This window comes from Vicugna pacos, chromosome 14, assembly GCF_048564905.1.
Source record: "Vicugna pacos chromosome 14, VicPac4, whole genome shotgun sequence".
Lineage (NCBI taxonomy): Eukaryota > Metazoa > Chordata > Mammalia > Artiodactyla > Camelidae > Vicugna > Vicugna pacos.
The window spans coordinates 68,809,288-68,833,231 of record NC_133000.1 but is presented as its reverse complement, the minus strand read 5'-3'; the positions used below and the strand labels follow the sequence as shown (position 1 = coordinate 68,833,231).

The 23,944-nt window shown below is 45.5% G+C and overlaps 2 long non-coding RNA genes across 2 annotated transcripts; one reads left to right on the top strand and one right to left on the bottom strand.

The window, feature by feature from the left end:
• Positions 1-81: 81 nt before the first annotated feature.
• Positions 82-11,863, bottom strand: LOC140701183 (uncharacterized). Its single transcript, XR_012080112.1, has 4 exons — positions 11,444-11,863; positions 11,141-11,219; positions 6,894-7,029; positions 82-233 (listed from the first exon to the last, which is right to left on the bottom strand). It is a non-coding gene; the product is annotated as an uncharacterized lncRNA (long non-coding RNA).
• On the top strand, positions 11,789-22,944 carry LOC140701184 (uncharacterized). The gene is made up of 2 exons (XR_012080113.1): positions 11,789-11,873; positions 22,024-22,944. It is a non-coding gene; the product is annotated as an uncharacterized lncRNA (long non-coding RNA).
• The last annotated feature ends 1,000 nt before the right edge of the window (positions 22,945-23,944 follow it).

Genomic DNA, 23,944 nt, shown 5'->3' with positions numbered 1-23,944 from the left:
GTGCATCTTTGCACATTCCTTGGGCCATTCTGTTTCAGAACTAGGCTTTCTTCAGAAAGTGGGGGCCTGCGTTTTGTGTCTTTCTTCCGAGCCCTGGTAACTGGTCCCAAATGCAAAACGCAGCTGCCGGGACCTCTGAGAAAGCATCCCTGGGAGGCAGCTCTATGGCTTCCTGTGGCCCAATGACTGGGAGTCCGCGGGGAACTTCAAAGGCAAGAGAAAACACCGTACACCTGTGAATAAAGAGCCAGGAGGACACACGTGCTTGGCTATTAGGTGCCTTAGGGTCAAATGGGATCCAGGCCGCCACCACCTGTTTGTGTGCCTCCCCTTTCCCACCACCCGTCCCCACAGAGACTATTTTTTCCCTTGTGAATTGGAACAAGACCCCAAAAATTAGACTGAAGAGAAGAGGAAGCATGAGAGTTGTGCCTCCCAGGCTGCTATCCCCTCTTATTTCTTCTCCAAGTGTTTTTTTCCTTTGAAGTTATCAGCCCGGGTTGGGATGTAGCCTTCATGAGTCTGTCACCCGAGGAAGCATCATTGAAAAGCTATTGTTCAAAGAAATGCTATTTCTCAGACCTATTTAATACTATTATTTTTTTCCTGGAGTTCTATAAGAAAATACGACCTGATCGATCATACTAGTTCCAATAGCTCCAAATCAAATTCATGATAATTTTGTGGTTCAAAGAGGAAGTGATTTGGGGGGAAGGGCATATAGCTCAGTGGCAGAGCACATGCTTAGCACACATGAGGTTCCAAGTTCAATCCCCAGTACTTCCATTAAATAAATAAACAAATAAATCTAATTACCTCCCCCCCAATTTTTTTTTTAAAAGATGAAGTGATTTGGACAAAACTCTAGCCAATAGGTGCCCAGGCAGAGTTTCTCTAAGAAAATTCCTGTCTAATTGATGTTGCAGCCCTGGCCCCAGATCTTCGCCTGCAATACGTCTGCAGAAGGCAATCATGACGGGCCTTTCGGGGAGCTGGGGCGCACTGCGTGCTTCTCTGGAGATCTTGTTTCCAGTAGTTCTTCTTGCCCCTTGTGCTGGGGGAAGCTCATCGCGTGACACAGATGAATTGTCGCCTGCTGGTACCCTAATGCGGCTCTCACAGAGTTGTTGGAAATATCACAAGAGACTTGGCCACAATAGAAGCCCACATCCCTATAATAATAATTTTTAAAAACTGGCTAATTTGCCCACTTCCGATCCCAGCGCTACGACTTCACTCTCTGTCTCCAGCGGTGAGTGGAATTAGAAGCCAGTCTTGCACTGGACTCGTTGATTCAGAAACCCCCCCCCCCCGTGTGTGTGCCCTGGGGCTGCTAATTTATCGGGTCCCCCAACTGCTCTGTGGCAACACTTCCAAAAAGGCACCAGTTTGTAACTAGAGCCCAGGCTTGTCCTCAGACACATCCGTCACCTCTCCCAGATTTCTGCCTCCCTTCTGGAGTGTTCTCTAATCCACACTCTCATCAAACAGAAAACTCAAACAGGACCTGCTCTATCCATCACACAAGTAGGTGGTCTTCAGAGATGGTCGCAAGCTCTCATTTGCTAGAAATCTAAGTGAGTAACAGTTTCTTTTAAAGGAGGTGAAAACTATCTTTTTTTTTTTTCCCTTGCAAGATTACATTTGTTACACATGAAAATTCTATTCTTAGTCCCCAGTGCAATCCATTCATTATTTTAGAGACCCCAAGCCTTCTAGTAAGTATTAGAAAACCACATCACAGGCTTGTGAGGGCTGCCTTTTGCATGTGGGTCTTTGATTTGTCTGACAGCTGGGGAGGAACTGCAGGCAGATGAAGCTCTGGGGAGCCCACATATGTGGGGAGAGAGGGGTCATGCCAAAGCGCGGCTTAGCTTACATGCAATATTTTTTCCCTCCTGATTTTCTCTTTCTGCTAGAAAGATAGACTTTAAATGGGGAGGGATCACGGGCCACCAAACAGTTGCTGCTTCTTGGGGAGAAGAGCCCTCAATTTTGGCCCCACTTCTGCTGCCTCTGGTCACCATCATCTTCAGCAAGTCCCCAGACTTCCCCGGGTCTCAACTGTATCCTCTCCAGAGTCCAGAGGTTTCAAGCCTGAGAATTACAAATGTGTGTTTCGAAGCGTCTGCCAGGCGATTCAGGGGGATAAGAGGTTCCAGAGGATAAGGTGGTCTTGGGCTTGTTTTGGATGAATCTGGCCGCTTCCTGCTTGCACGTGCTGTGGTTGTTAGATTGCCTCTTTCCTGAGAACATCAGGGCTGTCTGTGTCCTGGCCCATGGGATAGTCAGGGCAATTTTGAGGTTAGGTGTTCCCATCTCTGTTTTCAGAGGTGAGAAAAACGAGGCCCAAATAAGCTGCTTAACTTGCCCACACATCACAGAGCTGCTATAGCCAGTGGATTTGAACCCACATTTTCCCTCTTTTCTCGAGTCCACACCAGGCTTTGTCGGCCATCAGGAAGCTGTCCTGGGGACGTGTTCCTTGCTCCTGGCCCCCCACACCTCCGCTCAGGTGGCTGTATCCTGTGTGTGTTGGGAGTCCCCTGAATCTGATCCCGGGTCCTGGGGTCCACAGCCATGGCCACAGCCTAAGCCTGGGGTCAGCAGCTGGCTCCCCACCCATCTTCCTCCCACCATCCACACGGACCAAGCCGACATCCTGAGACCAGCACTGCTCTTGGCCCCTCTGTCCCCTCACCAGTCAGACTCCAGCAGTGGATTTGAACCCGGCTTTCCCTCTTTTCCCACTGCCAAACCCTGCTGTCTGCCCCTTCCTTCAGTGTATACCCAGCAGGAAGAGGTTGCTTTCACCAAACAGGTATGGAAATACCAGCACAGATTCACTGATGCCTCGTCAACATAATGCATTTTTTTAAATTCCAGCACATGTTAGTGAGAGGCTAATCTGGAATCAGGAATTTACCCCAATAAATATTGAGGACAGAGCAGTAAGTGTTAAAAATGACTGTTAGCTGGAAGGAAGGAGTGACTCATAAAAACATCTTGAAAATTACTATTACGTGGATTTCATTAGCAAGGATTCTGACTGTCCGCAGAGGCCAGTCAGTGTCCCGCCCAGGGGCCCGTGAAGCCCCCTGAACTTTGACAATTTTTCTGCTGTACAAAGATGTTGAGACAAGACGTGGTGGTGGCCTGCCTTACTCAGAGCAGGATGTGAATTTACCCTATTCCTATTTAAGCCAACAACAGCACCATGTAAAATTAGTAGCATTTTAAAAATTAACAAATTAACTAGGCACTACTCCATGTTTTTGACTAAGAACGATCTCATTGTAATTCAAAGGATCTCTGATAATTAGATGGAATAGAATGTGGTGAATACTCAGTAGCTTTCTAAGTCATTGTATTTGGTAGCAATTTTGTGTGCAATTACGTGTATTGCAGTTATGGATGCCTGAAAAAAAATCCAAGCATGTTCTTGAAATCGAAGCAGAATTAACATAAAGTAATTAAATGGCATGAATAAGTATGCAAATAGATGGTAAGTCATTGCACAGGAGAGAAAGCGATGGAAGGAAAGGAAAACCGCCGAGGGGGAGGACCGACAGGCGGTGAAGGAAGACGGGAGGGAGCGATTAGGGAGGTCAGGCTGCAAGGTAACGATGCCTGGGAGTTCTCTGAGGGCCTCTCTGATCAGTGCGGGTCAAAGAAGTGAGGGTAAGTTTAAACTCTGAATTGAAATACATCGGAAGTGGCCCTCTTTTCCTTTGTTGATGGCGGTTTCCCGGTGCGGCTCTTCACTGCTCCAGGTTTCTGTGGCTGCTCCCCACACCGCCCACTGCTTTCAGGTCACTACTTTTCAAGCCTCTTTCATCCAAAAGGGACTTCCTCCCACGGGCCATAACAGGAAAGCCGTCAGGAGGGACCAAAAGGAAGACACTAGTTTTGACGAGAAACTGAGGCGGGGGTAGCTCGTAGGAGATGACTCATTTTTACTAGTTAAAGAAAATAATCAGGAAAGGTGTTGTGTCCCAGGCATCAGCACCGCCCAGCATCCGCTGGGGGAGCGCAAACCTGAGACTGTGTTTTGGAATCCGCTGTAAGTGGGCTCATGCTCAGCTGACTTCAGCTGTTCAAGCCCCTCTTGCTCCTGGTGATCAGTTCTTCTGTGCATCCTTTTTAAAGATGCATTTCCCGAATCTCTGTTGGAGCATACCACTGTGACAGATCTCCCCAAATCTTCTTTAAATTTACTATTTTTTCTTTAATTCTATTTGCTTTTTAAATTGCATGTTTTTTTTTAAAAACTGCTATAAATGAAAATTCAGTACGTGCTTTATTGATATGAGAAAACCTTAAGTGTAAGGGCAATGCAAGTGATGTTATTAAACTTTAAAATAAAAGCAATATGCAAGAGACCCAGGGAATAGTCAGTCTAATTCCTTTTCAATAAGGTATATTTGTGGGGTGTTGGCTGGGTTGAGGGGCAGTGGGGGCTGCTGCGGAAAGTGAGGGAATACGCAAGAAAAGGTCTAGGAGAGAGCAGTTTAGGTGGAAAAATCTGGATCATCTCGAAACTGTAAAGAGTTGAAGGGGCTTTATCACCTGCTGCCCGTATTAAACCTGCTGCGCAGAATTGTTCTAGTACAACACGACAGCCAACAGTGGAATAAAAAGCCATTTAAAGGGAAGAAAATGGGAAAACCTCACAAAGTTGAGACACCAACGCCAGGACCCAAAATTATTACCACCAAAGCCTATTTCTAAAACAGATCTAAAAGTTTCATTCCTGGGGATTTGACTCTCAAAGCCGTCAAAAAAGAGGCCATTGCTTTTAACTAAAGTAAACAGTGTTTTTCTGCCTAGATGATCAGTAATATCTGTGAGATCACGACGGAGTGTGCTGGTTACAGATAAGTGTGTGACGGGTGCCTACGTGTTTATGTCGTCTTGGAAAGTTTGTGCCGCGTCTCTTACAATCCCTTGTGCTGCGTCCAGCAAGACCCCCAGTGGATGGGCATGCAGATCCGGACCCTTTGCCTCTTTTTAATTCCTCTTCTTGCTTCTGACACTTGGATGCAAAGCACATCCTACAGCGACTCTTCCCGTCCGGTGAACGTCGTGATCAAAGACCTGCCCTCCTCTCCTCCAAGGGCAGAGGATGTTATTTTACCAGCCGGTTGGAAACTGAGCTCTCTGAGTGCTCACATCCCTGGAGGGATATAAGAATGCAGCAGAGCCTCTGAGTCAACGACTGACTACATGCACGAGGTATCTGGGAAAACGATCTGTATGCACAGAAGTGAACCTCAGTCTCCTTTCCTTTTATAGCAGACACTTGGGTATCGAGAGTGGGGGAGGGGGGAGAAAACTTAACGTACATCTAATAAACAAGTGTCCCTGAAAGACTATTTTTGGTGTCCTAAAAAGGGGAGATGTTGACTCCATTCTTTGGGCTTATCAGGTACAGAACCAGTAAAGTGAGACGCTGGTTTAAGGGAAGGTCCTGTCTCCCAGTAGGCAACAGACTCACGCTGCACCGGGTCCCGGGGCGGCCGGAAGGTGACGGAGACCATCCCTGTCCTTGTGAATGCCACGAGGAAGACACCTGAGAGCAACTAATGCCGCCGACAGCTCCCCAGCCCCCCGACAGTGAACCCCAGGAGTGCTGGGCTGCAGACCCCCCGTACGTGGAGGGAGGGAGGGAGGTTCAGGCCCCCTCTGGTCTTTTCCTTGGAGGCATGTCCATTGGTAGTCACGTGGTGTGACCGAGCTGGTGGCCGGCACGGCTCCGAGCTCACGAACCTCTCGCGCACTTGGCTCCGCCCTCGCTCCCACTCTGTGCCTCCCTCCGGGTGGCACCGCTGTCCTGTCTCTCATGCCCCAGCACCATGCTCGAGAGCCACCCTGGGCCCCATTTCCTTGGGCGCCGACTTCCTCTTGTTGGTCTCCTGCTGTCCTCTTTGAGACTGGAGGTCAATGCTGCACCACGCCCCGGGAAGGAGGCCCCTTCACCTGTGGCTGAACCCCCTGTGATGGTTGCCTGTCCCCAGCTGGCTGTGGTGGGGACCGTCTTCCATGCCTGAACGCTGGGCCAGCCCGATCCTGGATCACAAGACAGGCCACCCCTCCAGTTTGATGCAACCACCATCCTCGGAGCCCCAAGGCTCCCTTTGACAAAACAGCCTGGTAGGTATTTGATAGATTTGAATCACTTTTAAGTTAATCCTTTTTCTCACAGTTGCAAGAGAGACAACACTTTGTCAGGCACATTATATGAACACTTCTGTTTATTCGGTCTTGACTGGGAAATGACTTTGATAAAGCTTCTGGGGACAGAAGCTAAGCCTCTAGCTTGGGCAGGCATCTGGAGTGAAGTCTCTGGAAGGGGGGACGAGCTAAGCTGCAGGGCCAGAACTGAATGGCTCAGGGTCAGTTACTTTACCTCCACTGCCTCAGTTTCCCCATCTCTAAAAATTATCTCATGGTTTCGTTCTAATGATTAAATGAGTTAATGTTTGCAAAGTATGTAAGGGCACATACACTCCAGCAGAGGTTTTATCACGAATTACAAAATAAATCTATCTCCAATGCTGACTATTTTTGAAATACAGGGAAAGAAATACCTGTTAGCCTTCTGCCAGATATGATAGCATTTTGATGCATGGACCCACAGTCTTATTTTCTGTTTTAATTTATGTTATATTAAGAGAAGTAATAGATGGACTCTGCATTACCTTGTGTGCGTTCAGCTGCAAGTAACAGAAAGTGATACAAACTCTCTTAAGCAACAAGAAGAAGTAACTGGCTCATGGAACTGAAAAAGTAAGAGTGAGTCCTTTGTTCGGATTGGCCCACCGTTCTTTTCAGTGTCACCCGTGGGTGATCCCTGTATCCACAATCTGGAGGGGCGGACACCTTGTGCTTACCTTCACTTACTTGCTGAATCAGTCCCTGGGGCAAGGGATGGGAGGATGCTGACTGGGAGGGTGGGCGGTCGGGGAGAGGCGGTGTTGATGATGGTGGCCGTGATGTTGGTGGTTAATCCCATGCTGATGCTGTCACCTGAGGGGAGGGTTGAATGAGTTCAGTGTAAGTATCCACTGACTGCCCTTTATTGCATTTTCTGTAAAATAACTTTTATCAATGACATAATATTCAATGAAATAGGTATACTTAACCTGTCCTATTGCCACTTAGTCTTCTAATAGGAGATAATGCTACAGTGCACATTCTTGGGCACACCTTTTTATAACTCATCAACCATATTAATCTATCTTCTTCCTTTTTTCTTCTCTCTCAGGAGTCTGTTCTCATTTCTGACAACTACCATTCATATTGTCTTCCAACTGATACCTCCTTTCACTTGGGAGCTTTTCATGTATTTTTCTTTTCTTTATGGAAGCCACGAAGTGTAGTAGAAGGCATGTGAGGTTTTGTGATGGGTAGACATGGACTCAAATTTGAGTTCTGCATCTTAGTAGCAGTCTGATTTGGGGGAAGTCTTTTAATTCCTATGACTATCACTCAGTCTCCTTAAATTGTGGACAACAAGCAAGAAAATAAACAGTGGCTAGATTGGACTACATTAAAGTTAAAAACTTCGGAGCATTCAGGGACAAAATCCACAGAGTGAAAAACCTGTGAAATGTGAGAAAATATTTACAGATGATACATCTGATAAAGGGTAATATCTAGAATACATAAAGAATTTTTTCAACACAACAACAAAATAACCTGATTGGAAAATGGGCAAAGGACTTTAACAGACATTTTTCCAAAGGAGATATACAAATGGCCAATGAACATGTGAACAGATACTCAAAGTAACTATTATTAGGGAAATGCAAATTAAAAATACAATGACATATCACCTTACCACTCATTGGGATGGTTACTATTAGAAAGAAAGAAAGAAGGAAAGAAAGAAGGAAAGAAGGAAGGAAGGAAGGAAGGAAAGAAAAAGAAAAGAAAGAAAGAAAGAAAGAAAGAAAGAAAGAAAGAAAGAAAGAAAGAAAGAAAGAAAGAAAGAAAGAAAGAAAGAAAAAACCTAGCAAGTGTTGGTAAAGATGTGAGAAAAAAATGAAACACTTGTGCACTGGTGGTGGGAAGGGGAAATGGTACAGCTGCTAGAGAAAACAGTATGGCGGTTCCACAAAAATTACAAATACCAGATGATCCAGCAATTCTACATCGAAAAGAATTGAAAGCATTATCTTGAAAAGCTATTTGCATACTCACATTTGTAGCAGCATTATTCACAGCAGCCCAATTGAGAAGCAACCCAAACGGCCACTGACAGATGAACGGAGAAACAAACCGTTGTGCACACACGCAATGGCAAGCTACGCCATCGTGAAGAGAAAGGACGTTGTGACACATGCCACCACATGGCTGAATTTTGAGGTTTCACCTCAGTGAAATAAGCCCGTGACAAAAAGACAAAGGCAGTGAATTCCACGTGTGAGAGATAGCTACAGGAGTCAAATTGGAGAAACAGGAAGTAAAATGCTGGTTGTCAGGGCCTGAGGGGAGAGGGAAGCGTGAAGATGTCGCTCAATGGGGATGACGTTCCAGTTTTACAAGATGAAAGAGTTCTGGATCCTGACTACAACAATTTGAATGTACTTCACACTCATGAACCACATGTTTAAACACGGTTAAGGTGGTGCGTTTTATGGGAGGTTTAAAAAAAAATTTTACCGTATGAGAACACCTGACCATCCTGACTTAAGATCCAAGTGTGACTTTGTTCGTATCTACTTCACTGAGATAAGAATGTTACCTCAATTAAAAGTAATAACAATAATGACAACTATACCGACCACGTGGCGCAAAGAAACAAGTGGAGTAACAAAGAGTGTGTCTGGCTCCCTCTTAGCTGCATAAAAGTGCCTGATCACGGCCGCCTGGACCTCTTTTTATCGTTTGTTTATTTCCCCCATTGTACTTAGCTTAATTTTAATGTTCCCATTTCTCACATTTAAAAACAATCGCATCCTTGAAAGCATACGTTGAAACTTTGAAGTTGGTATGATTATTGTACAAGGGAGGAACAGATAATAGCGCATGGGTTTCTGCATATGGACTGCGGGACCCAGACTGCCTCAGCTTGCTAAAAACAACACCATGGGAAACATGGGATTTGTGCTTGTAAAAGCCACGCGTGCGAAGTTGCCCGGCTGAATGGTTCTAAGCTGAGCCACATACAACCTTTCAGGGGAGACGGAGGGAAGGCAGCTGAACAAGAATATTTCAACAAACCATAAATCTTACCTTAATTGGAAATTTAAAGTACGTGAAGCAAGGGGAAAGTGACAGAAAAAGAAGTAAAACTAACATGATCAAGCTGAAATCAACCCGGGTCACCAGCGAAGACACTTAGCGTTTTCCAGGGAAATGCTTCTGGGTAATGTTTCCTGGAAACCAGATGAGAAGTGAGATTAGCTATTTTGTCTCCAAAATAACGTGTGTTTTTGTCATTATAGTGTAACATGTACAGAAACTCAACAACACGCTGGACTTCTCATAGGCAGGGCCCCGCAGGAAACGGTCGTATTGGGCGTGAGACAAGGATGGTCACAGGAGAAGCCCAAGTCTGGGGCCACATTAAAGCTCAGGGACAGAACTCAGGACAGGAAGGGGCAGCAGAAGAGAAGATTACAGAATTAAAGTCACATGAGCAACAAAATGTATTTAAACTGCAGTCATAATTTTTTTTAAATGATAGCAAAGTTCAAAAGTATTACAATAACGCTTCATTAATAGAAGAATTTCCAGATAACTGAGCCTTCCACAAACACTAGATCAATTTGCAACCCAACAACTTTTGCTGATTCCGGCCAAGCATACCTTCCTAAAAGAGATGGTTGATCATATTTTGGTCCTTGTGGACAATTCAGAGAAAACAGCATCCACATGTATTATTACAGTGAGCTTGGAATGGATCATCCAGAGCAGGATGCTTTTGAGAGTGAAAGGGGCACTTTTAGTAACTGTGCCAGGACTTGGGTGGAAAAGGCTGGATGCCAGGAAGACGGCGGGGGGGGGGGGGGTCACTGCACGATTCTACGCTGACGTCAAGCTTTCTGCACGCAGTTTTGTTTTTCAGCATCTTCCGCCCTTGAGAAGCTGAGCAGCCACTTCGCTGCCATCTGACAGCACGCACGTCCCAGATCTCCCCTAGTTCACAGCTTCCCATGGCGGGCATTCACGTGGGAATCGGACCACTGAGCTAGTTTAGAAATGCGTATTAAATAAGGAGCACCTGTCTCAGAGTCAGAGAGGGAGAGGATATAAATGACCTTAATATGTGAGTTGTATCAGATATTTTCGCTCAGGGTTAGAATCCAGGGAGGCGAACACAGGTCTCAGGTTAAGTAAGGGTGGGTGTTAAGTAACATGTATGTTTCTGAAATCGGGTGAAAAATCAGGCTGCTTTCAATCTATAAAGTAGGTTCTGTTTCACGAGGGTCGATCTTGTTCCCCATGATTTACCGTGAAAATGGGGGAAGCTGTTGCTGGTTCTGCTCCTGGAGCATTTCAGCAGCCGCGGGGATGGGGACGCCGTGGAAGGAGCCCTCTGCCAGTGTCGGCACAGCTTCACCCCAGGACCCGGGTCAGAGCGATAACCGCCAAGACGTGCCCGGTGCTTATGAGATGCCAGGCACTTTCCTGAGCGCAGTACGTACATCAGCACACGGGCTCCAATATTTCACATGGAACAGTGTGACTTTACAACACAGGTTATATTAATTCATTCTAGTAAAACTCTAAATAGTGCGGTAGTGAGCGTCGGTCCCAGGCAGCACAGACTGCACAGAGGAACGCCTGGCATCCCTGGGGCGTGCAGAGTTCAGACGTAGAACGCCAGGGAAGCGAGAGTCCCCTTCTCCAGAAGGGCTGGTCCCTGGTGAGAGTGTCAAAATGCAAACATCCCGAGTCAGTCTTGTCTCTGTCATCCACATTTCAGGGACGAAGAACAAGAATTCACCCCCTTAAGATGTTTATCATCAATTATTTTGACTTTACTACACTATCTGTGGGTTATTAAGGTAGGCACTTAATCATCCCCCTGGTCGTGGGTTAGACAGGTGTTGGCAAGAGCCAGCTGGCTTCACACCTGCTCTTTAAAAGCAAGGCGGGAGCGAGTGAACTCGGCAGACTGTGTACTCACCCTTCCATTACTTTCCATTACAGAAAGACATTTACTTTATGTTTATATGAGAAACGGTCCTGTGATTTCAATTCTCTTTCTGAAAAAAGAAAAACCTGACTTTAGGAACTCATGTCTAGATTACCACAGGGAGAGCAGGAACTCAGCCACTCAGTAAACAAGCATTTTTTAAGAGAATTAGGGGCAGGGTGGGGGGCAGTATAAAATTCTTCCCAGAACCCAACGCTAAAATGTCTTTAGGTAAATAACACATCGGATAGCATATCACGCGATGTTCAACTCCTATTTCTCAGATAAACTGACCACAGCAGGAGGGGGAGGCGAATGCAGACAATCCTAGTAGCTGATCGGTCATCTGAGATAAGTGGTTACTTGCTAAATATAATCCTTGCCCACGTGGAGCTTTCCATCCAAACAGAAATTAAAAACAGTCAGATGCCTGGCGGTAGGTGGACTGTCCAGGACGATGGTACCTCCTGCACAGCTGAGGCTGTTGAATGAAGAAACAAATTATTATTTTAGACGAAAGGGAGTAGCTCCCATCTGGGGTTTTTAGGGGAGGGAATTCTCCCCCGTCCCGAGCATGAGTCATTTCTTCGGTGGAGCGGCTGGGAGTGGCCCTCTGAGCTCTCCATGGGAACGCGTTCCCGGGCCGGAAGGCGGGCCTTCCCAAGTTCTTTGAAGCAGAAGGGAGTGTGCTTTATGGCCATGGGAAAGAGGGACCGTCTGAGAGGTGGGTGTGGCCCCAGGAGGGGGTGAAGTCCTAGGAGGGCGTGGGGGCGTGGTAAGTGGAGCGAGAAGAGGGAGGCGCAGGTTGGGGTGATGCTTTTTGTCAGTTTAAAGGTGTTTCTGGGTCTTCATAGCAACTTCACTCAGGTCACGGTTTCTTGTTGCAACACCACCATTTACTACTTAAACTGGATTTAACTGCATTTTATACACAGACACACACACACACACATATATATATATACACACACTATATAAATTCTTATTATACAAGCTTTCATTGATTTCCAAGAGTAAGGAAAAAAGCTATCATCTCTGAAAAAGAGCAAGCAGAACCAGAGCGAGGTGTGAGAGGCAGAGAATACAAAATGAAGAGAAAAACGTCAAAGCCATGGTCGGCAGGGTCCCCACACCAGGTGGAGGGAAGCCACCGAAATCAATGCCACTTCATTCTTTTACTTATTTCTTCATAATTTGGTTATCCGTTCACTCACTTTAATAAGCATTTATTGGTTATTCTGTGCCAGGAGATCTGGACAATTTCCGGTAAGTCTAAGATGGTTGAAGTCCTTCTGGCTGGGGATAAATACACACAAGTAAATAACTATGAGGTAATGTGGTGTACACAGACGGGGGAGGAATGAAAGCTTTCTGAAAGCAGAAGGCAGAATTAATCACTTCATCTGTAGACTGGATGAGAGCTTTGCAGCCGTGATGCTGGATGCGAGCCCAGAAGGGGAAGCAGGAGTTTTCCCGCTGCAGAGGGGATGGGGGCAGGATGGGGTTAAAAGTGTCCGAGCTCCAGAAAGCCAGGCTTGGCATCTGGCCCCAGCTTCTCACTGGTGCTGTGACCCTCCCGCACCTACTGAATTTTTCTGTCTCTGTGTTTTCATTTGTGGGAAAAGGAGATAATTATAGTAGGTCCTCCAGAGGATTACTGTCTAAATTAAGAGAGACAATAAGTCAAGGACTGAGCAGGGTGTTTGATAAACAACATACAACAATATCATTAGAAAGGAGCCCCAGGCACAGGACTTGGCTCACACAAAGGCAAGTGCGGGGAAGGTCAAGGTGTGTTTGAAAGACCCCAGGGGCGCTGAGGGTGGGGCTCGCTAACTTCCCCTCTGCTGCATCCTCAGATCGGGTACTCCGCCTCAGCTTTCGCCTGGCTCGCAGTGCATCTTTACAGCTAGATCTGCCGCTGTCAGGTGCTCGGGGCAGCTGGATGATCTGGTCCAGCCCCGCCCCAGCACCCTAAGGCCCCCTCCAGGTGAAGAGACGGAGCTCTGAAGCTAAAAGCCTTGTCTCTCCCTCTCACCAGTGAGGAAGGAAATGCATTATCTCTACACGTAAAATTTTTATAAAGAAGTCTATCTCAGATTATACTTCATGTTCACTAGTTGCTACACAAGCCAAGAAGGTCTATGTGACCTTTGTAATCTCAGCCTAGCAATAATCCTCATTCCGGAAGTTTCCCGGGAGGAGAATGTCCTGGAAGGGTGCCCACCCGTCTGCGTGTATGTGGCGTGGAGGAGTGGGCCCCACGGAAAGTGACTGGCACCGCCGCTAACACACCGTGTGATCTTACAGGTGTGGGACTGGGAATCCCAGGTTCCAGCGTCTATACTCCTTTTCACCAAAATTTCCAGCTAATCTCACAACCCTAACTGTCAGCTTATCTTGGTGTTTAAAATGACACCAGGCGAAGTTTTTCATCTTTGCAGGTCTTTGCTGTGAATTATATTTTATATGAATCTACATTTTAGTCTTAAACCAGAAAGTACTGGATTTTGCGGGGGAGGGGTGTGTCTATGTTTGTCAGTGACTCTAGTGAGTTACCTGTGTCACTGGGACAGTCTCAGGTGTCGTCCGTTCCGTCCCGCTGCCCCAGCGGAGGTCTTAAGCACTTTCAAGCCCAGATGTCAGTCCTGCTTAAAACCCGAGACCGCAGCACGAATGCGAGGAGGCGGGCTGAGCAGGTGTTCATCAGGGACCCACCAGCCATCAGGCATCAGGCCGGGCGCGCCGTCTACAATGGCTGCATGAGCGCGAGAAGCTGCCTGAGAGAAACACGTCACTGCTCGAAGGAAACAGGGACTGAGAAGTGGCGAGGGGGAGAGGCACTTCTATCCATGTGTTCCTCTGCCTTTGTTCCTCCTGCTGGTGCCCCTGGGGCCCAGTCCCTCCTCTCTGAGTGTTCAGATGCTCCTTTGGAATCTCCGGTCCCTCAGCATCTCCCAGAACTCTTGCTCCCCGATGTCTTGTCTGCCCCTCGACCTTCCATGGCATTGGCTGAGCCTCAGTCATGGCTCACTGCCTGGGCCTGCTCCTGCCTCTCCAGTCCTGGGGGGCCCCCCACACCGCCCTGGCCTTGCTTGTATTCTTGGGATGCTGCATCTGGCCTGCCACGTGGGCGCTTGGCACAACTAGTGTGGGAGCAAGTGATATTCTTCTAAGAACTGGTGTGTGTGTTTGAAAGAGAAAGGGAAGAAACAGCAAACATTGCCCGAGGACAGACTCTTCGTGGATGAACTTCCTGTGAGCTCGACCGTGTCCTCAGTCAGCCTCCTGAGCACCCACGTGAACCTCGGGCTCTGATACCCACCCCACGTGGCACACGTATGCGATGGCCTCCTGCCAGGCCCTGTGGCTGCTCTCCTGAGCCAGGCTGGGCCAGCGTTGCCTTTGGGTCCGGGCAAGGCTGAACCTGCTGGTAGAAGGTAAGGACCGCCGGCGAGGGGAGCAGCTGAGGACGGCGGGGACTGGACCAGGGCTCAGGCCTCCAAGCAGGTCCCAGACCTGGGCCGCTACCAGCCTTCCCTCTTCAGCTGCTGCCCAGACCCCAGCGGCACGGGGTGAGCAAGAGCTCGTTGTCTCCGACACGCCTCGTTTCCACGCCAGTTGTTGGTGTGGTTTATCAGGGGATACGTCTGGGTCATGTTAGGGTTTCAGAAGGATCTTGCCTGTGCTTTGCACATGTGAATGCGGGCGGGACCATCCTGAGCTGCTGTGGGCGTTCTCCGGCCGTTGGCTTGGCAGATGCTGTCTGATAATTCTTGAAACAGTTGCTTGAGGAGTGCGCTTCTGAGTGATCTCATTCATAAGGATAAGGGCCATAAATTCGGAGGAATGTAAGGCAATTCCTCCGACCTGTCTGTGGCTATGGGAATGAACTGCTGGTTTCAGGTAGGGCCTGAAGTTCAAAGAAAATCAGCCCTGCAGCTTTGTTTTTTATTTCTGTGGCTTAAGGCTGAGCCAACCCACTGTGCTTAGTGAGGTTCAAAATAAGACCTAAATAATCGTTTCAATCTCAGGCTGCCTGCTTTCTTGGGGACACCCTGTATGTTCCAGTTTGGGTCAACACCTGGAGCAGGATTGTCTTAGAGCCCGAGGGATGATTTCTGGTTCGTATGGAGCAGAGAAGAACATTGGGGTGGGAGGGGATTCCCAAAGGGATTACCATACAAGACAGTGTTCCAGAAAAAGAGACTGATGGACGAAGGAGACAAGAAAAGAGAGACTCAGGGAGGTGAAAACCCTGATCAATGCAACCTCAATGCTCCAGCACGGACTTACTGTCTCCACGGAGCTGCGTGTCTCTGGCACAAACGCCGAGTGTCAAGGGCACGTTCCTGCTTTGACCTGTTTGTCCTCCTCTAATCTCCAAATCAATCCCTCGCTGCTTTGCATTCAGGAATCGCAGGAAAATGTATTCCCTCCCTGTGGTTCAAAAATCCTTAAGACTTAACATATACCGTTTATGCATAATAGTGAATTTTCTAACAAATTATTCAGAAAAGCAATATTCTGTGTCAACACAAAAGGAAGGAAAATAAGGTAATTTCCTTAAATAGCAATAAAAACTGCCTCAGGACATCCGTGAACTTCCCCTTTCTCCTCCTGCCATGTGAGATACCAGTGCTGCTGGCAAGTTACCTAAGACCCGCACGTGAAGTGAACAGCTTTTTAGCTCTATTTTTGCAAAATCTGCTATAGTTTTTAGCCATTATGTTTTGAAATCTGAGGGTCAGATACCATAGTTTATGTTGCAATTCTCCGTGGTTTCGATGTTGTTCTTCAAAGGTTTCTACTGTTACCCAAATAAAAATCATTCTCGATGGTGTGGAGAAACATGAATTTAAAGCCAACCCAATTGAATCATTTCGCACGATTCTGTTGTTGAAAGCTGTGCTGAAAAGTCCATGATGCCACACCACAGGAGTTTATTTAGCATCCATCATGATGAGTCATTGATCGCAAAAGCCAATTCTGCAGGAATAGGAAAACAATCAAGAGGTGTGCACGTCAAAGTCCAGGGCTTATCAATGGGCAGGGTGAGGAAGGAGTTAACGCTACACACATCAAGGCAGGCATGACAGGTACGGGGAAAGGCTTCAGGTTCAGAGGGGGGACATCTTTGTGTCTCACCAACTGCAAAACACGGACTTTGAATTGTCACCGTGTCGCTCATGTTTACTGAGCACATGCCGCGCACCGAGCTCTTCCCTGAGTACCGTGTCATTTACGGCTGGACACAACTCCTTCCCGTTTCTAGTCTCATCTTACAGATGAGGAAACTGCGGCTCACGAAGGTTTCCTGACTTGCTGAAAGGTGGCCAGTGTAGTGAGTGGCTGGTCCACACCTCTGCCACCTGCACCTGGAGGTGTCTATGTGACAAGGACCTGGGCAATAAGCACTGGAGAGGTGACAGATTTAGCCTCTGGTTTTCATTATATCTGTAAGCCGGTTATATTTTTCAGATGGTCTCTAATTGCTCCAAATTACTTACCCGAAGAGATACTCAGCTGATGATTTGTTATAGTAACTCCACCTCATTTCTCTGGGTGAGCCTAGGTCACCTGGATGTCTATAGTCACCTTTATTTCACTATTTTTCTTTGCTGATTTTCATTTTTGTTGACTACAGAATTTTGAGAATTGGGGTCATTTTTCAATAACAGTAAAAACCAAAGAAACAGTACTATAGTGTTTAGACAATTTAAATGTTATTCAAATCTCTACCTAATTTAATTGTTATGAAAATATCTGGACAACCAAGTGTTTTAAAAAGGATTTTGATAACAACATATTTCTGTGTGGGACTAAAGTGTCCGTATTTTACTTCACAAGTGAAATGACCGTTGTCTGTGCACTGCCTTCCCAGGCTGCAAAGTCCAGGGTATCTGAATCAGGAGACTGGGTCCCAGTCTGGGTGCTGGCCCTGACTACCTGGGGTCACCAGGCAGACTGCTAATCCTGGTGGAAGCACAAAGCAAGGCTCACCTTGAGTGTTGTGATGAAGGGCAGGTAAGACAGTGGGTAAGAAGGGCTCAAGGAGAGCCGAGCACTTTCTGAATATCTCTCTCCATCATCCACTCGCTGATGTGGATGATCTCCTGTGTACTATCATACTGTCTCCCTCCTCCATCACGGCCACCGGGTACCACATCCTGATGCATGCTGATCGAACCTCCGGACCGTGCTGATCACCCTGGACGCCCAATGAACCCCATACTTGTGTCTGCCTGTCCTTTTCTGCACATTGTATTCAGCATCTGGATTTCTGGTGATGTGCCAATCTTAATGAAGTTGTCTTGTTGTTTTCTAAATACCTTCAGACACCTAAGGGCATAATGACCGAGCTAGGGTGGATGATGCTGATAAAATGTGGCACGGGCTGGATGGGCTGGAGCCTGAGTCAAGTTTGACATGACCTGATGAGACTTCTTGACGTCTAATCTCCTCCTTTCACTCCTTTTAGAAAAGAACCTTTTGGCCCTGACTCACAAGAATTATACGTCTGTAAGACAACGTTAATTTGTATGGCATGACTCACGTTTGAATATAAACAAGTTTGTATCCAAGAATCATGCATTCCCAGTTAATTAGTCGCCCTTGTAAATGTTGGGGTGGATCACTGGTTAGTCACACACATTCTTTTTTGTTGTTGTTCCCAGAATGAAGGCAGGTGTGCCACTCAGGTTCACTGTGTGTTTCTTCATGCCTGGATCGGCCGAGTCTACTTCTGCCATTTTTATATCCTCTTCATCAAACTCTGTCTAAATACTTGACTGTCCAAGTGTGTTATTATAAAGGAAGACTATCCACAAGTATTTCAAAACCGATTTAGTTAGCGGCTCTGCGTTTCACGGCCTGAAAAGAAACTAGTCCAGTTCCCTTTGATTCAGAAACATGGAAGGGAAGACACTACGAGACTGAGCAAGTCCCCAGGGTCAGTGCTTATGGTTTCTAATGAGACGGGCCCCTAAGTAAGGAAGCGTGGGGCACTGTGGACTGAGAGAAAAGAACAGATTTATGCCTGTTATCCACATACAAGAAACCCAGATGTGTACATAGAAAAGCTCCAATTCTTGAGGAAAACAGTTTTTTTGTGATATTTATTGGATAATTAATATATACATAAATGGAAATGTTACCACATTTTATTCAAATTCATGTCCAAAATGATTTAAAAACTTAACTCAAAATTTCAGAATTCATCCAAAAATCCCTCCTATTTGTCTTTAAAAATAATGAGTATACTAAAATTATTTAAAGATCTTTAAGGCCACATTTAGTAATAATTCATCATTATGCCATTTTGAACAGATAATTCTACTTTACAACATTACTAAAAGCACTTTTTGAATAGACAACTGAAGCAAAAAGAAGAATCGATTATAATGCTTTTTAGGGGAAAAATATCAGATTTGGATCACTTAGTTTTCAATAGATATTCAGATATTTTATCCCTACAGAAAATTATTTTTGGTACCAGTGATTCTGAGCTGCAGTTTGAGCAACTTACGGTGTCCCAGTTATTTCAAAGAAAAGGCATCATCAGAATAATGTATTAAATAAAATTCAGCTTAATTCTCTATTATCCCCAAAATGAGTACATAGCACGTGACCCTCTGAGCTGATGGAGGGAGTGGCTGGCAGAGGCATCTCCTCCAAACCAAAAGAACCCAGAGGGTTCTGTAACTGTTTTATTAAAAAAAAATGTAAATTATGAAAGTCCTTAACCTTTCTATTTCCAAAAGCATAATCTTAAGCATTAATTTTGTACGAGATACAGAAAATGCTGTTTTCAAATGGTTCATAAGAAGCTAAACAATAACCATTGACTTGTCTGTGCAGTCAAGCTCTGTAGAGTGTGAGGTTTGGGTCACAGATGACAAGCAAGGCTATCTAAGTCCCTGATTCTGTGTGTGCATGGGAAACAGGAGCCCAGATAGTCACGTTTTCTGCTCATTGTCTCAACATGATACTCTGAACAATAACATTCAGATGAAAGTTATGAACGTGGAAAGCAAAATTATTTCTTCCCAAACAATTCAATATTATTCGTAGACAAAAAACATTAAATTTAAGTGAGTTGTGCCATTAGCCATGTTTCCATATTGCTGAACTCTTTGCTAGAGCCCGTGTCTCACCAGCAAAGGGAATTTGTCCTTCTGGGGAGCTCAGTCCTGTGGTACGTGGCCGCGTCTCCTCGACATGTCCTCCTACCCTCTAGAGTCTGCCTTTTTGGTTCAGGGTGTAGATTATTGTCATTGCAATAGTCTGTCTGAAGAGACCCAGAGAGTTCTGAACCTAGAATCTTTTCTAAGCAACTGGAGTCTTCCCACCCACTAAAAAATTGTGACTGTCGCTAGTGCCTCGTTCAGGTCGTGAGTTCCAGGCTGGGGAATGAACGGGGCATTTGCATTTTGTCTCCAGCACTTAGGACTGTGCGGGACACGTGGTTCATAGTGAGATCAAGGTCAGATCAGGTGGATGTGTACACTCTAGTAACTACAAGTAAGTGAAGGAGATTTTAAAAAGGCTACTTGTTCTTCCTTTATTTCTGCTTCCCTTCCTTCCTTCCTTAATTCCCCCCCTTTCTTGACCAAACAGTTGCCACAATACTTGCTGAACCCTAAGAACTAGCATTATTGATTACATTTTGGTCAATTGACTTTTTTAAAATAAATAAAACTTGGTTAAGGGTACTTGCTCAATTCTGCACAGAAAATCTGTGTATATTACGAAGTAGCAGAGACTTGTGGCCATCCGTTTGGGAAGACTCATTAAGCCTTCCTAAATTTGTCATTCACGTGGATTACGGCAAAGCGAAGAAGACGGGGTCTCTTTTACAGAAGAAATCAAGAAGAGGCTGGCTGATACAAAGCACTCAACAATGATATTTTATCATTGTTTCTGCAAAATTAAAAAATACTTGTTATTTTACTGTCCGTTTTTTTTTTTTAATTTTTTATTTTTTTCTTTTGTTTTTTATCTCCTTTTTTTACAAACCCTTGTGTCGAGGGCTGACTTTCAATAGATCGCAGCGAGGGAGCTGCTCTGCTACGTACGAAACCCCGACCCAGAAGCAGGTCGTCTACGAATGGTTTAGCACCAGGTTCCCCACGAACGTGCGGTGCGTGACGGGCGAGGGGGCGGCCGCCTTTCCGGCCGCGCCCCGTGTCCCAGGACGAAGGGCTCTCCGCACCGGACCCCGGTCCCGACGCCGGCGGGGACGGCGGGGGACCGGCTATCCGAGGCCAACCGAGGCTCCGCGGCGCTGCCGTATCGTTCCACCTGGGCGGGATTCTGACTTAGAGGCGTTCAGTCATAATCCCACAGATCTGTCCGTTTGTTTTTAACTGGAGTTTGTTTTCTTTTTGTTTCTGTTCTTGGGGGCTTTTGCTTCCAATATGAAAGGGTGTGTTATAAAAAAGTAAGCAAGTGAGAATGAAATTTAGGGCGTGAAGTGTAGGCACAAATTGGCCATTCTTTGTCAGAAGAGGTAATTTGATCTATTTCTAGTGTTTCCAAAGGCATTAATTTCTTGGTTTTGCTACATCAAGTGTGAGGAGATTACCTTAAGAAGCGCTCTTAACAAGGGCAAAATAATGCCATCTTTGTAAAGAGTTAGGAACACATATCCTAAATTAAAAAATGTAACCAGAGGATGATTTTTGCTGAAGAAGAAAATTACTCCATGCAAAAGATTTTGGTCTGTTTTTTTGGTCTGTATTTGTTTCTTTTTAAAACGTTGGCATTTTTAGGTGGGTGATTTTCTCTCTCTCTTCCTCTTTCTCCGTCGTTCCCTCCCTCCCTCTCTTTCTCTCTCTCTGATTTTTTGCTTTCATTCTGTGACCCTTGTAGGTATGCTATGAGTATCTGAGACCCTGAGTGCGCCAAAAAAAAAAAAAAAATCCCTTAAAAACGTATATAGCTTGAACATAAACTTTGAAGGATCAAAATGTTTAAACATGAATTGTGGCCAGCACTTCATATGTACTTAAGAACTATCTGTTGTGTACATAAATAAATAAGTGAAAACACTTACAAAAAATATAAGCCACTGTCAGCCTTTGATGTGGTCATATTCATGCTAATACAAAATAATAACTAAAGCCAGCCCACAAGTGTGTCCTGAAACTGTAGATGAGAAGTTTTCCCATGGTCAGTGTGCCCTTTTTTTTAATGGTAAAGGCTTGCAATTTGCACGCAGAGGAAGAGGAAGCTGGGACCAGGGAGAGCAGGTGAAGTGGCAACGAGATACCACTGGGCATGCCAGGTCGTGCTTAGAGTTGCTTAGGGCCTGGCAGAGCTCTGCTGTGTTTCAGTGTAACGGCACAAACGTACTGTGGTCTTTGCCTGAGAGAACTCATTCTCCAGTAAGAGAGAGGAGGACCACTAAGCCACGTGTTCCACTGTGTTTTGTCAAGTGTTCTCACGGAGGGGATCGCTGAGTACCGTGGGGACCCAGAAGGGTCTAGAAAGCCATCTCGTGAGAAGTGGTGCAGGGACACAAAGCGGCAGCTAGGACAAGATCAAGGTGAAAAATTGGCCTTATGAAGAGGGCTCCCGGGTTTGGCAAATAAAAATACAGGCTGCCTCGCTAAATTTCAATGTCACAACTATAATCATTTTTTTTTAAGTGTAAGTGGGTCCCAAACACTGTGTGAGGCATATTTAACCTAAAGAAGCAATCTGTTATTAATCTGAAAGTTAATTTAACTGGCATTCTCCATTTTATCTATCGACCTGACTAGAAGCCAGTGAAATTGACTAGTGGGATTTTCATATCTAATTTATACTCTGAGGTCCTCACCTTTAATACCCTCTTAATGTTTTTAAAATTACTGTGTTTGCTCTTACAGCAAATGTCTGCCCTAATTTTGTGGAAATACGGAGGGAGAGCCATATAAACTATATTCTCAATTGAAAAACAAGGCTTCACTTAAGAAATTTTTTAAAATACTAAAACTTAGCCTCTGCTGAAAGCAGAAGAGCTGATTTACCGAGATTCATACATCATCACTGAAACGAAGCATCGGCGAGAGTTACAACGGAGTGAGTTCCATCCAAATTCTTCTCCACCCCAGATACTGATTCAGTGAAGTTAAAAAGCAGTTGAAGGTACCATTTCTTACTCACTTTTAAGGACATCACCCATATGCTTTTTGAATAGACCTTTGTTCGTAATTTTCTCTCTGAAGCTTCGTGTCACCTCCATGTTTCACTGAGGCTTCTTTTACAGATGGAATAATTAATTAGTTAATAATGGTTGGGTGACTTGCCTGAGCTGACACCTTGAGTTACTGGCCGAGCAAAGAACAGAACCCACAGCTCTCAGCGTTCAGTCCCCACCTCCCACAGGGGTCCTGCTGTCTGGCTTAACTCAGCTTCAAAAGCGCATCGTGTCCCCGATGACTGACAACATTAGCTTCACCAGTGATTGAAGAGACACCAAAACCTAGACCTTAAATTCTGGATGCAGAACGTAAGTGAGCCTGGTGTGCTAACCCAGTGCCGTGCCGGAATGTTCCCTGGCGGCCTCCTTGAGAACTCAGGTGTCCCAGAAAGATACCAGCTCACCTTGTCACGAGTCCGCGCACTGATCTGAACCCTTGGAGCCAAATTAAAGGAAAAGGGCTGGCGTTTCTGTAATATTCTTCTGGAGGATAAACGTTTACTTGAAAAATTGACCTTTTTAATACCCACAGGCCTATGAACTCCACTTTAAAGAGAAACTCCAAGCAGGATGGACTAATATGAATAAACTTTAAAAGTAAACACAGGCTTTTAGGAGTTTTCCGTTTTCTTGCTCTGTCAGCTTGTTTCTCTCAGTGCAGAGTTTGTGGGGGAAACACGTGGCAACTACTAAGTGTGCATAAATCCTCACACTTCTCTTTGATGTGTGTGCCCTCCTTTTCTTCCCTAGGAAAGAAATTGCATGGTAGTGCCAGGAATGACTTTTAAATAATTTTAGAGGAATAATTTCTGGCATTTTACGCGATACAGGTTCTTTTGACATATAACCTGTTAGTCTTTTTTTTTTTTTTTTTTTTACTGTATTAAAAAGGTTACCATTGTTCTAAAATGTACTTGTCTCTTTCATGGCTTCCAGAAAGAATCCATTTCAGGCCAAGGGGATAGATCACCTGTCTATTTTCCTCACCCCTCAATAAGATCACTCGTGTCGGGGAAGTAAGCAAACCAGTGTTTTAGAGTCTTCCTCTGGCTTCGCCTCCTGAGATCACACACGAGAACTTTATACCCATCTGTCTGCGGCAGGCTAGCCATGCAAATGGGTATGTATACACTCGTGTTGAGTAAAAGAAAAAGAAGAAAAAACAGTACAGTATATTCCTTTCCCATATGTTACATGGATTTTTCTCTGCATTTATTGGCTTTTCTAATACTCTGTGGAAAAAAGAAAAAATGCCCAATAAATTTTAAAAGTATGTGTTACATAAAAACTAAAAGTACGTGTTCAGTTTTAAAGTCATTTCATGCTTGTTGCCAAAGCAGGAACTGATGCTTATGAGATACGTTGAGGTACAGAGGGGATCTGGGGAAGCAGGAGAGATGCCGTGGGTCAAATGCTTTTCCTAGACTGTCAGTGACCAAGGTGACAGCGACCCCTGCCCCTAGATGTGACCTTTTATTAGCCGTTCCAGCCAGGTTCCCCTAATTCTCTTTGCAACTGGAGCTCATCAGGCGGGGACTCCAGCCCAGTGTAGACACCGTCCCCATAGCAGGAGGGCGATGGTAAAAGCAGAGCCATCACTCAAGGTG